Genomic DNA, 13,527 nt, shown 5'->3' on the forward strand with positions numbered 1-13,527 from the left:
AACGAAGATCCAAATACACATCTAATGGACTTCGAGGATATTATGAATACCTTTAAATATATTGGTGTGTCACAAGATGTAGTGTACTTAAGGGCATTCCCCTTCACACTCAAAGATGATGCAAAGAAGTGGCTTCGAAGCTTACCCACGGGATCGATTAGAACATGGGAGGAGATGACCAGAAAATTCCTTGATAAATATTTCTAAGTCGGGCAAGTTTAGAAGAGAAGTACATAACTTCTGCCAGAAAGAGACTGAAACTGTTTTTGAGGCATGAGAGAGGTTTAAGGAGATAGTTCAAAAGTGTCAACATAGTGGAATTGAACTCTGGATGCAACTCCAGGACTTTTGGGATGGATTGACACCGGCCTCGTGTAGAGCATTGAGAAATGCAGCTGGAGGCCCGTTGATGAAGAAGACTCGAGAGGAAATAGTTACAATTCTTGATGAGTTATCTGAAGATGCTAGTCAGTGGGCCTCTGAGAGTGGTGAAAGAATAAGATCAACTGGTTTTCATCAAGTTAATGCTACTACATCTGTGCAGGTACATCTTGATGCTATGGCTAAAGAAATATGGAAGCTGACCTTGGCTACAATACAAAGTGAGCCTCATGCAGCCTGTGATATATGTGGAATATGACACTCTACTCATGAGTGTCAAGCCTTAATTGAGGAAGTAAATGTTGTGGGAAACTAGAATTTTAATGCAATGGGTCAGAGGCACCCTGTTTTTTCATGGAGTTCACCTGAGGGTACCGTGAATGCATGGCAACAAAATAACTCTAGACCCCAAGGACAAGGAGCTCCAGCATTCCAAAATCAGTAGAGGCAGCAATATAAGCCTCAACAGGCCATTCAGCCAGGTCTAGAGGATCTAATGAGGGCCTTCATTATCAAGACAGATGAGAGGCTGGACTCTCATGGAGCAACTATCAAAGAATTGGGCACATCATTTTGAAACCTGGAGAGACAGGTTGGGAAACTTGCAAAAATATTATCTGAGAGGGCTTTAGGAAGTCGTCCTGCTAATATTGAGAGAAATTCCAAAGAAACAGTGAATGCTGTAACCTTGAGAAGTGGGCAAGTGTTGAAAGATCCTACACCGATCCAAAATGATGTGAAACTTGAAAAAGAAAGTGGGGAGCAGCTGAAAAGTGATGATAACAAGAAGAAGAAGGCTTAATGAAAGTTGAGAAAAAGAAGAAGGAAGAAAAATTGAGAAGGGAGGAACCTAAATAGAGTAAGCATATGCCGGCGCTACCTTTCCCTCAAAACCTATATAGAGAAAAGCTGGACAAGCAATTTGAGAGATTTCTGGATATGCTGAAATAAGTTCATGTAAACTTACCATTCACAGAAGTGCTCTCACAAATGCCTTCTTACGCCAAATTCTTGAAGGATATCCTTACGAAGAAGAGGAAAGTAGAGGAGGCCTCAGTGGTCAAGCACACAGAGCATTGCAGTGCGATATGGTGAAAATAAACTCCCACACAAGTGTGGAGATCCAAGGAGTTTTATTATACCTTGCTATTTAGGAATTATTAATTTTGATAAATCATTATGTGATTCTAGTGCCTCAATTAATCTGATGCGTCTATCTATTTACATGAAATTAGAGAAGGAGATTGGAGAGATAAGGTCTGCACCCATATCTTTGCAGCTGGCAGACCAAACGACTTTAATACCCGAGGGGATAGTGGAAGATGTAACGTTCGAGTGGATAAGTTCGTATTTCTGGTGGATTTTATAGTGGTAAAAATAGAGGAAAACAAGGAGCCCCGCCTCATCCTAGGAAGACCATTCTTAGAAACAGGTAGAGAGATATTGGATATACATGAGAGAAAACTCATTCTTAGAGTGGGTGAGGAGACTATGACTTTCAAGATGGATGTAGAAAAGGGGGCACAAAAGGAAAAACCAGCTGCGAGTGTTGAGTGGAAAGTGAAGAGCTCGAATGAGAAGGCTGCAGTGAGCGAGAAAGATAAGTGTGGGGTGTAACCCAAAAAGGCTAAGAAGAAGCTGTCTGCATGGATGTGTGCATTAGTTTGGGCGCGAGGAATGGAGCCTAACTTCGACTCAAACCCCGACTAGATATTCAGGGAAGTTTCCTCTACCTTATGCTTTTTAATTGTGTGTCATGGAGACATGCCACTACTAAAAGTATGGGGTGGGGGATATTTGTATGTATGTATGTATATTAGTTTTCTGTTTGCTAGTTGTAGTAGTTTGAGATAGAAAAAAAACATAATTTTTTTAAATTTTTTGATTTTTCCCGACGATGGATATCATAGATAGGTTTCTTGAGGGATTAAAGTTTAAAGGAAAAAGACAAAAATATTTTCGTTTGTAGGTAGTGTAATAATTCCCCCTTGGTTTTTCTTTGTGCCGCGGTTCTTTTCGAAGTGTTTTGTTTGAACCGGGTGTAGTTAGTTTTTATTTGTGTTAGGAGTAGGAAACCTTGTGCTGTGATTTGAATTGAAAGTAATGTCTCTTGTCTTTATTACACCTTGAGAATAGTAAGTGCTTTTGTTGTGACGCTTATGCTCAGTTTTTGACTCTTGTATAAGTACCTTAAATTGTATGATCTTAACTTTCCTTAACTGCTTTGACTAGAGTGTCTTGATAGTCCGATCCAGAGTGAGTTATGTGCCATGTGTGGGTGAGGTTTTGTGTTATTCTGTGCATTGCATTTGATGTCTAGAACTTACCCCGTGTGTTTTCAAAGCGAAATAGTAGTTTATTCAGTTTTGGAAGTGATATAGGCATTTCTTTGTTGAGCCAGTTATGTGTTTACCCAGCTAAATATTATGTATCTTTGTTAACCCCTTTGAGCATATAATCTTGTTTCTCTGGCAACCCCATTACATTCCCTACCCATTTGTTTGAATTGACAATCTATTTGAACCTTGTACCTCTCGTGAGCACTTGAATTTATTATGAACTTTGTAAACGTTGAAGTATGGGGTGGTTGGTTTGGATTTTGAGTGGAACTATCAAAATAAGGAGAAAGGTACAATGTTTTGAAAGAGTAAGAGCCACTTAAATTGAAAAAGAAAGAAAAAATAAGTGTATGGTTGTGAAAAATATTCCTTGATAGTGGTTACTTGATGTAATTGTGCTTAAAGAAGTAGGGAGTTAATGTATATTGATGTGAAGATAGAGTTATGGTTTGGCATAAGTGTGGGGTTTTGAATGGTTAATTGTATGTATTAAAGTATTTAGGGAGGTGCAGTCACTCTTATATCCAAATGTATCCTACCCATCCCGTAGCCTACATTACAACCAATTAAAGTCCTACTTGATCCTTGACTGAATGAGCTCAATTAGTAGAGTAGTATACTACGGGCAAGGCTATGGTACGTCGGTTGTGGCATATGAATGTTACTTATGAGAGTGAGTGAATTCTTTCTATCTTGAGTTCCTGATTGTTCTTAGATTTTATTGTGCGTGGAACTACTCTTTATTGTTGTGTGATGGCACTTGATTCATGAAGGAAAGGTAATGTCGTTGACCTCTGTGTTGGAGTAAGTGAGCGGGTTGTGAAAAATGTGTGGTGCTTTTGAGTCAAATCTTGAGGCAAGGATGTTACGGTATTTTGCTTAGTCTATTTTAAATATTCTTGGTGTGATAAGTTATTAGAGTTGTTGAAAACGGTCATGTCTATATGAAGTGTAGTTTGATTGCTCGAGGACGAGCAATGGTTTAAGTATGGGGTGTTGATGGTAGGCTATAATTATGTGTTTTAGTCGCTTATTGCACTCTAATTCACTGCACTTTATTCGTGTTTGAGCTTTAATTGGTAGTGTTTTCCACCTATTGTATGTTTTATGCCATGTAGGAGTGATTTCAAGCTATGTAGATGTTATGAAATGTATTCGAGCGATTTGAAGCTTTGTAGTCTGAGTAAAAGCCCAAGGGATTAAGCCGAGATCGTGTTCGGGGGTCGAGGACCAAGTCTGGACGTCAAAAATCGAAGGTTGAGCAGTACTCTGAGAAAACCTCACTGCCGCGACGAGTGGGATGGCGCGTGGGGCGCCACAGCAGTGCAAATATTGTTGCCTGACAGATGTTGAGCTCTTTGGATTTCCCGACTAATGCCCCACATGGCGCGTCGCCCCATGCGGCGCGCCTGTGCAATTTTTACAGAGTGCAAATCCTATTCCGGCTAGGAGAAGGTGGTTTCATCTGGGGCCGACTCTACTTGGTATAAATACATGGAAAAACGTTATTTTCAGGACTTTTGACATACTTTAGACCTAGGGAAGCTAAGGAGGAGTTGGAAGAACACAGACATAAGGATTTCATCATTCCTTCCTCACTTAAGACCCGAGTTTGGATTGGATTTATTTTTTCCTATACGTTAATTATATTTGTGACGAATTGCTCCATGTGTATGGAGTAGTTCCCTTTAGGGTTTAATGAATTTGGTGTATTGATGATTGTTTGCGGATTATAACTCTAGTTTTATGTATTGAATCTTTTTGGATGATTTAATTGTTACATCTATATTCACTTGTTCATGTAAACGAGAGAGGCATAACTTGTGATATCTTTGCATTATATTATTGGTTGAGTTCATTAATTCTTCTAGTAATCTAAAGAGGCTAGTTCAATCAGTGATTAAACCTAGTAAGGAGGATAATCGAGAGAGGTTCTCCTAAAGACCAATCCACTACACATTCTTGCATATCTTCACGTGCTTAGATTGGTTCATCTTGTGAAGTTAAAACTTAATCGATAGAGGAGTTTTTGCTGAGCGTGTGAACTAATAATTGAGTGAATTCGAGAGACTCACCTGAACATTAGAAGTGAATTACCTAGAGTTAGGTCTCAAACAATTATCTTGCACCTATCCTATCAAAACCCTATCTTCTCCCATTGGTAACCCTCTTTGCTTATTCCTTGTTTCGATTGTCATTAGTCAATACCATTAGACTCTTAGTTAATTTTAGTTAGAAATTATATAAATCTCAATTGTTGATCATCTTGGATAACATCCAAGCTAGAAACTACGAGAACACTGTTTAAATCCAATCCATAATTTAGGTGTGTGTTTCGAGCTCATTACCATCAAGGCCCAGTCACCAACATTGGAGTCATTTCAGGCCCAGTCAGGGCAATAGGGGACCCTACCAGTAGGGTTGGTCTGGAGAGAGATTCCAGTAGAAGCGGAGGCCTCCATGCCCTAGGTATGGGAAGATGCATATTGGGGCCCGCTTTATAGACCAGACCATATGCTACAAGTGCGGTATTAGGGGTTATATTCAAAGTGATTGCTGTTCATCTGGCCAGAGTGTGGGTAGGGGTGTGGTGTAGCCAACCAGTTCTGCAGCTACTACATCCGCATCACCTCCCCCATCTCGAGGCACTCCAACTCCCGCATGGCGTGGTGTAACTAGAGGTGGTACCCAGAGCTCGGGAGGGCCCAATAGGTTTTATGCTATGAGGAGGTGTCAAGATTCAGAGGCTTCTCCAGTTGTGGTTACAGGTATACTGACTATCCAATCTCATGATGTATATGCTTTTATTGATCCCGGTTCCACTTTGTCCTATGTCACTCCTTATGTTTCTAATGAATTTGGGATAGAATTGGAACACCTTCATGACCCGTTCTTTGTATCTACTCTGATTGGTCAGTCTACTATGGCCGTGCGGGTTTATAGGGATTGCGTTGTCACGGTGAGTGGTCGGGATACCATGGCCGATCTCATTGAGTTGGCGATGGTTGATTTTGATGTAATAATGGGGCTGGATTGGCTTTATTCATGTTTTACCAAGCTTGATTGCCGAACTTGGACTGTGAGGTTTGAATTTCCAAATGCGCCAGTTGTTGATTGGAAGGGGGATAATGTAATGCCAAAAGGTAGGTTTATTTCTTACCTTAAGGCCACGAAGATGATTAATAAGGGGTGTATCTATCATTTGGTCTGGGTTACGGACACCGATGCTGAGGCACCTACACTTGAGTCCGTGCTAGTGGTGAATTAATTTTTGGAGTTCTTAACGAGCTCCCTGAGATCCCACCAGACAAGGAGATTGATTTTGGGATTGATGTGATGCTAGGCACGCAGCCTATATCTTTTCCACCCTACAGAATGGCACCAGCAGAATTGAAGGAACTGAAGGAGAAATTGAAGGAATTGTTAGACAAGGGTTTCATCCGGCCGAGTGTGTCACCTTGGGGTACACCGACTCTCTTTGTAAGGAAGAAGGATGGGTCACTGAGAATGTGTATTGACTATAGAAAACTCAACAAGGTCATGATAAAAAATATGTACCCGCTGCCAAGGATAGTTGACTTGTTTGACCAATTGCAGGGTGCTAAGTACTTCTCCAAAATTGATTTAAGATCAAGTATCACCAATTGAAGATCAAGGAACAGGATATTCTGAAAACAACTTTCAGGACCCGATATGGGCACTTCGAATTTCTGGTAATGTATTTTGGGCTAACAAATGCCCCGACAACTTTCATTGATCTTATGAATCGAGTCTTCAAGCCTTTTGTTGACTCCTTTGTGATAGTGTTCATTGACGATATTCTTGTATATTCACGAAGCCGAGAGGACCATGCCGATCATCTCAGGGCAGTTCTGCAGACTCTATATCAACATAAGTTGTATTCAAAGTTTTCGAAGTGTGAATTTTGGCTTGAATCTGTCATATTCTTGGGTTATGTCGTCTCCAGAGAAGGAATTAAGGTTGATCCGCAGAAGATCACATCTTTGAAGAATTGGACAAGGCCTACAACTCCAACAGAGATTCGCAGTTTCTTGGGCTTAGCTGGGTATTACAGAAAGTTTGTGGAGGGGTTCTCTACTCTTGCCTCTCCATTGACTAAATTCACACAGAAGGCAGTTAAGTTCCAATGGTCAGATGATTGTTAAAAGAGCTTCCAGGAGTTGAAATCAAGATTGATTACGACACCGATGTTGACCCTACCAGAGAGTACGTATGGGTTTGTGGTATATTATGATGCTTCGAGAATCGGACCAGGGTGTGTATTGATGTAACATGGTAAGGTGATCGCTTATTCTTCTAGGCAACTCAAGAATCATGATAAGAACTATCCAACACATGACTTAGAGCTCGCGGCGGCGGTTTTTGCATTGAAGATTTGGCGTCATTATTTGTATGGGGTCCATGTGGATATATTCACGGATCATAAGAGCCTTTAATATAGTTTCAAATAGAAGGAATTGAATATGAGGCAGAGAAGATGGCTTGAGTTACTTAAGGACTACGACATTGATATCCTTTATCATCCGAGGAAGGCTAATGTTGTGGCGGATGCTCTTAGCCGGAAATCCATGGGTAGTTTGGCTCACTTGGAGGCATATCAAAGGCCGTTAGACAAGGAGGTTCATCGATTGGCTAGTTTGGGAGTTCGTCTTGCAGATTCTAGTAAATGAGGGGTGGTTTTGCAAAATAGGGCCGAATAATCGCTGGTTGTGGAAGTCAAGGAGAAGTAGTACGACGATCCATTGTTGGTACAGTTGAAGGAGGGGATTCATAAACATAAGACTATGGTTTTCCTCCTGGCATGGATGCTAGTACCCTAAGGTACCAAGGGAAATTATGTGTTCCTAATATAGATGGTCTCCGGGAAAGAATCATGACCGAAGCTCACAATTCTAGGTATTCCGTGCACCCGGGCTCTACAAATATGTACCATGACCTTAAGGAAGTCTACCAGTGGAATGATATGAAGAGGAATGCAACGGACTTTATGGAAAGATGTCCAAATTGTCAGCAAGTGAAGGCCGAACACCAAAGGCCCGGTGGGTTGGCATAGAACATAGAAATTCCGATGTGGAAATAGGAGATGATCAATATGGACTTTGTGGTGGGACTACCTCGCATGCCTCGCAAGTTCGACTCGATTTGGGTGATTGTGGACCGACTCACGAAATCAACACAATTCCTACCTATTAAGGCTACTGACACAGTAGAACAATATGCTCAGTTGTATATCAAGGAAATAGTCAGGTTGCATGGCACTCTAATCTCTATTATCTCCGATCGAGGGGCACAATTCACAACTAAGTTTTGGAAGAAATTTCAGCAAGGGTTAGGTACACAGGTGAATCTTAGTACAACTTTCCATCCACATACCGATGATCAAGCAGAGCAAACCATTTAGACACTTGAGGATATGTTGCGTGCTTGTGTTCTTGACTTCAAGGGTAGATGGGATGATCACTTGCCACTCATAGAATTTTCCTACAACAACGGTTATCATGCTAGCATTCAGATGGCGCAGTTTAAGGCTCTATATGGCAGGAGATATAGATCTCCCATTAGGTAGTTCGAGATTGGGGAAGTGGAGTTTATAAGGCAAGACCTCATGCATCGGGCTATGGAGAAGGTTGAGATTATTAAGGAACGGTTGAAAACTGCCCAGAGTTATTAGAAGTCCTATTCGGATGTACGCCATAGCGATTTGGAGTTCCAAGAGAATGATTGGGTATTATTGAAGGTTTCCCCCATGAAGGGTATAATGCGGTTTGGTAAGAACGAAAAATTGAGTCCGAGGTATGTCAGACCGTACAGAATCATTCAGAGGATTGGTCAGGTGGATTACATGCTAGAACTACCTCCAGAGATGGCTTTAGTGCACCTGGTATTTCATGTATCCATTTTGAAGAAGGTTGTTGGAGATCCGTCGCTTATTGTTTCAGTTGAGACTATTGAGGTTAATGAGGAATTAACTTATGAAGAGATTCCAGTTGCCATTCTTGATAGGTAGGTCCGAAAGCTGAGAAACAAATAGGCCGAGGAAGAGATGAAGAGGAAGTACCCTTATTTTTTTGAATAATTATGTACTTAGGTAGCTGTGCTCTATGAAAATGTTAAGAGTTTACCTTCTATGAATTATGTTTCACATGTATAGTTGTTGTTAAGGGTGTACCTTTTTGGTAATATATTGCTTATGAGGCCACGACTGGTGTTGTTTTCATGTTATGTTATGTCGCTGGATTTTGTATATGTTGTTAGGATTGGTTTTTTGGATCGTCTGACAGGTGGATAGGCCCAGTTATAGGGGAGACTCTGGTGAAACTTTTGGAAATTTAGGGAGTTAGTCAAAACATGGAACTTCTGGTGTGTGAAGTAACAGTTGGGTCACATTGGATGCTAGTACCAGATTTTGACCCTCATTCGAGGACGAATGATCCTAAGTAGGGGAGGATGTAAGGCCGCATAAAATTTCACCTAAAACCTGGGGTTTCATTTCGCCGCGGTACAGACTTTTTGGGTTGAACAATGCGTTGGGGAGTTGAAGAAAAATTGTTGCAGAAAATGGCATTTCTGCGGTCCATTATGTGATCGTAGAACTACTCCGCGGACCGTAGATCTTCCGCGGAGTGAAATAGAGAAATGAGCCAATTATAGAGGTTATTTTGTGGTCAACTATGCGACCACATAAGCAATTTGCGGGCCGCATATCCGTCACATAACCAGCATGAGAAAGTTTGAAAGGAGGTTCTGCGGTTCATTATGTGACCGCAGAATTGATCTGCAGACCACAGACCTGTCGCATACCTGCACAGAAGTACCCAGTTCCGGAGGGCCATTATGCGATCCATTTTGCGGACTGTAGAAGTGTTATGCGGCCGCATATGCAACTGCAGATCTGCATCGGGGCTTCATTTTTCCTAATTTCATAACGCGACCCTATTTCATTTTAACTAGCATAAGGGTCATTTTTTAGGGATTATCTAATATTTTAGAGAGAGAAAAGAGCTATTCTAGAGAGAGAAAGGGGAGGATCTAAGGATTTCACTACTCAACTCGGATCAAGCCTTGAATTTTAATAAAGAGGAGCTTGCTAGGGTTTCTAACAGGTAAGAATTTCTTCCCCCAATTCTCCAATTTCGGATTTGGGTTGGTTATGGGTGATGAGAGTAGACTTATCACATGAATGAGCTAATAGGAATTGTGGAGAAACTGTTGGACAATCTTGGGTGGTTTTGTTGTTGAATTGGTTGAGGAAAGGTTGGGTTGTCATTGTAGCAGCTCTTGCCATACGAATTCCTCTAATCATGCTTGTAATTCTCCCTTCTTCTAAAGATTAGCTTCGTTAGGAGTGTCAGGACGTTATTGTTACACTACGGAAAGATCTTTCGAGGTATGAAGGCTGAACTCTTCTTCTAGTATCGGACCTCCCGTATTCTTACAAAACTCCATCATATGTAGTTCGAACTTGAAACACCGTTAAGGTGGGATGTTCAAGCTAGTAAATTGATTACCAAATTGCATAACGTGTCAAAACCCTCCTGTGTTGATGATTCTCTATTTTGACTTAATTAAGTTATACTCATTTTGGGAAGAAAGTTTGTACAAAATCAATGTGATCAAATTCTTATATCTCATATTATGGAATCTTATGAACTTATATTTGTAAAGGACAAAGGTGCCAAACGGTTTGATTTGAAAGGAAATCTCTTGTACAAACTATTATCGTTTTTGAGAATCCAATTTGTGGCATTGTGATTACACCTCCACCCACACACATTGGGATGAGGCGGCATGGCCACTTTGTGTAGAGATTGTGGCATTGTGATTACACCTCCACCCGCCCATATTGGGATGAGGAGGCAGGGCCGCTTTGTGTAGAATTATGGTATTGTGGTAGACGGTGTTATAGAGGATCCACAATTTGAAATTTATAAATGTTATTGAAAGCTTTAAAGGACTTTTCTATGGTTTTAACGGCTATTTAAGCTCTTTTTTTGCTTCCATGATTCGTCACATTCATGTTGCACTTCCAATCCTTGAAGGGGGTGTTTGGTTTTCATACTAGTACTATTTGACATGTACTAACATCCCTTTTATCGGGGGCACTACATCTTTAATGGGTGCAGGTGGTACCACAATAGGCGGCTTTGATAAGTGATAGCGGTACACCCTCTTCCTAGCTGACTTGGTGAGCCCCACTTCATTTCACGGTCGTATATCTTTTGTTCCTTGTGAATTATGTTTTGAGGTATAGTTGGGGCCTTGTTGCCCGCACTATCATAGTACTCTTTTGTATCTATTATAGGCTTCGTAGACATAGTGTGGGTTGTATGTTGGTGCCGGGACAGTCAAACTTGTAATGTTGTATTTGTATCACATGTTCCACTTCAAACTATGAAAGTGTATGTATTTTGAGAATTATTAATGATGTAACTAATGTTAATGAATTGGTGTCGCTCACATGATCTTCTCCTAGTCTAATAAATGAAATAGATCTTCTTTTTATTCATGGGTGAGTTCGGGTAGGAGGTATTGTACAGACTTGCTCGGTCGGGTTATCTCGAATTAAGTGCCAGTTGCGCTCCTCGAGGTCGGGGCGTGAGAGTTTGGGTCTAGAACCATACCAATTTTTCTTTCGAACTACGCCACCTCGATCCCCAAAAGCGCATGTACCATGTAAACTTGTGTCATGCCTTATATAGCTCTTCACATTCATATCCCATTCAGATGTGGGATTTGCCTAAGGTGATATGTATACCCCTTCTTTAGAAGCTTGCCAGCCTACCAATCCTGCTTGACCCATCCTCATTGGCCCACCCTCCATCATGAACATCACATACCCTTCGGGAAAGTGGCCCAAGGCTCGCGTTCGCGATGCACAAAGCTACATCTCTGTGCAAAATTACACTATGGGTTTGCTTTTGAAGCACCACGATCACAAAAGCAAAACCATCCGACCCTCTGCAAATGAGATCTCTACTTCGCGGATGCGAAGGCCAACACCCCCACCCAAGCCACGCCTCTAAGAGAACGCAAGAACACCCACACGAACATGAAGACAAACCTCTTTCCTGACTCAACACTACACGATTGTGATATAGCGCATGCGAACGCGAAGAAAAACCTATCCCAACGCTCCACAATTGTGTACCACCAACCGAAAATATGAAGAAATGTTTTTTTGGCCAGATCCCTCTTCTCTGAGATCGCGAGACTCTGCTCCGCAATCGCGAAGCACAACTTTGCACCAGCAAATCAGCAGCTGCAACACTTAGGAAAATGATTTGAAACCACCCCGAATCACACCCGGGCCCCACGGGACCTCGACCAATCATACCAACAAGTCCAAATACCTTGTACAAACTTATTCTAAATCTCAAAACAATAAAAACAACAACAAAACCAAGAATCAAATATCAAACCATCTCTTAACTTCCAAATATTCCAACTTCGCCGAATGCGTTCGAATCATACTTAGACATTTCAGATTACAACCAACATTTTCACACAAGTTCATATCAGTCATTAGGACCTATCCAAGGTCTCAAAACCACAATCGGAATCCGATAACACTAAATTCAACTTCAAGTCCAACTTAAGAACTCTCCAATTCTTCAAATTGCCAACTTTCAATAAATAGAGTCAAAATTCATTAGGAACATTCAAAACCAAATATGAACATACGCCCAAGTCCAAAATCACCATAAGAATCTATTTAAACCATCAAATCTTGATTCCGAGGTCGTTTACCAAAAAGTCAAATCTTGGTCAACTTTTCCAACTTAAACCTTACGTAATAATAATTTATCTTCCTAATCACCTATGAACCTCTCATAAATCAAAACCAACCATACATGCAAGTCATAATATATCATATGAAGCTACTCACAATCTCAATTCACATAACAAAATGCCGAAACTCAAAATGACCACTCGGATCATTACATTCTCCCCCACTTAAACATACGTTCGTCCTCGAACATGCCAAGAGTCATTCTAAAGCCGTCAAATAATTGTATAAGCTCATAATACACTACCCATGAATGATCCCATGCCACCTCAATCCATATAAGTCCATTAACACAATCCTTACTGAATGACTCAAAATTAATCTTCACCTCAAAATTAATCCTTACTGAATGACTCAAAATTAATCCCATGCCACCTCAATCCTTTCGTAACATCTAATGAGTACGAAAGCTCAAAACACAGTTTATACGGAATTTATACATGCTTTACAGATAAAGAGATCAAGTACAATGTCATCACGTTAATCTTCACCTCAAGACATGGTACATGTTAACAACATTTATGTAAAACTGTTACATGAGTCAACACGTATACATATGCATCCTCAGGATCCATTTTCAACACCTCACAACACAAATCCACGTGCCTGACATATGCCACATGTCCAAACAAGCACCAAAATCCTGGGTGCCCACGCTCATACGGCCCAAGGTAACATAGGTAATCACCTGACTCCGGAGGGACGGATCCATATCCAAGCTTTGATCATTTTTTAATTAATGATAATTAACCAATAATCAATATCCCCTCACAACGTTCGTAGTGCCAAAATCTTCAACTTCCCACAACAACCAACTCTCCGCTCATGCATATATATATAAAACAATATAAGAAAGAAGCACCGGACATAGCCAAAGAGAATGCAAATAAAAGCGTATATGGTTAAAAGATAGCTATGGCTAATCATATAATTCAATTTATCACAACGGCTTAATAAGCTATTTAAGAATACAAAAGTTTAATCATATTATTTAACATG

The 13,527-nt window shown here is 40.7% G+C and overlaps 1 non-coding gene across 1 annotated transcript; it reads right to left on the bottom strand.

Moving 5' to 3' along the window:
* Positions 1 to 214: 214 nt before the first annotated feature.
* Positions 215 to 321, bottom strand: LOC117280552 (small nucleolar RNA R71). The gene has a single exon (XR_004511082.1). It is a non-coding gene; the product is annotated as a small nucleolar RNA R71 (small nucleolar RNA).
* Between the last annotated feature and the right edge of the window lie 13,206 nt (positions 322 to 13,527).

This window comes from Nicotiana tomentosiformis, chromosome 9, assembly GCF_000390325.3.
Source record: "Nicotiana tomentosiformis chromosome 9, ASM39032v3, whole genome shotgun sequence".
Classification (NCBI taxonomy): domain Eukaryota; kingdom Viridiplantae; phylum Streptophyta; class Magnoliopsida; order Solanales; family Solanaceae; genus Nicotiana; species Nicotiana tomentosiformis.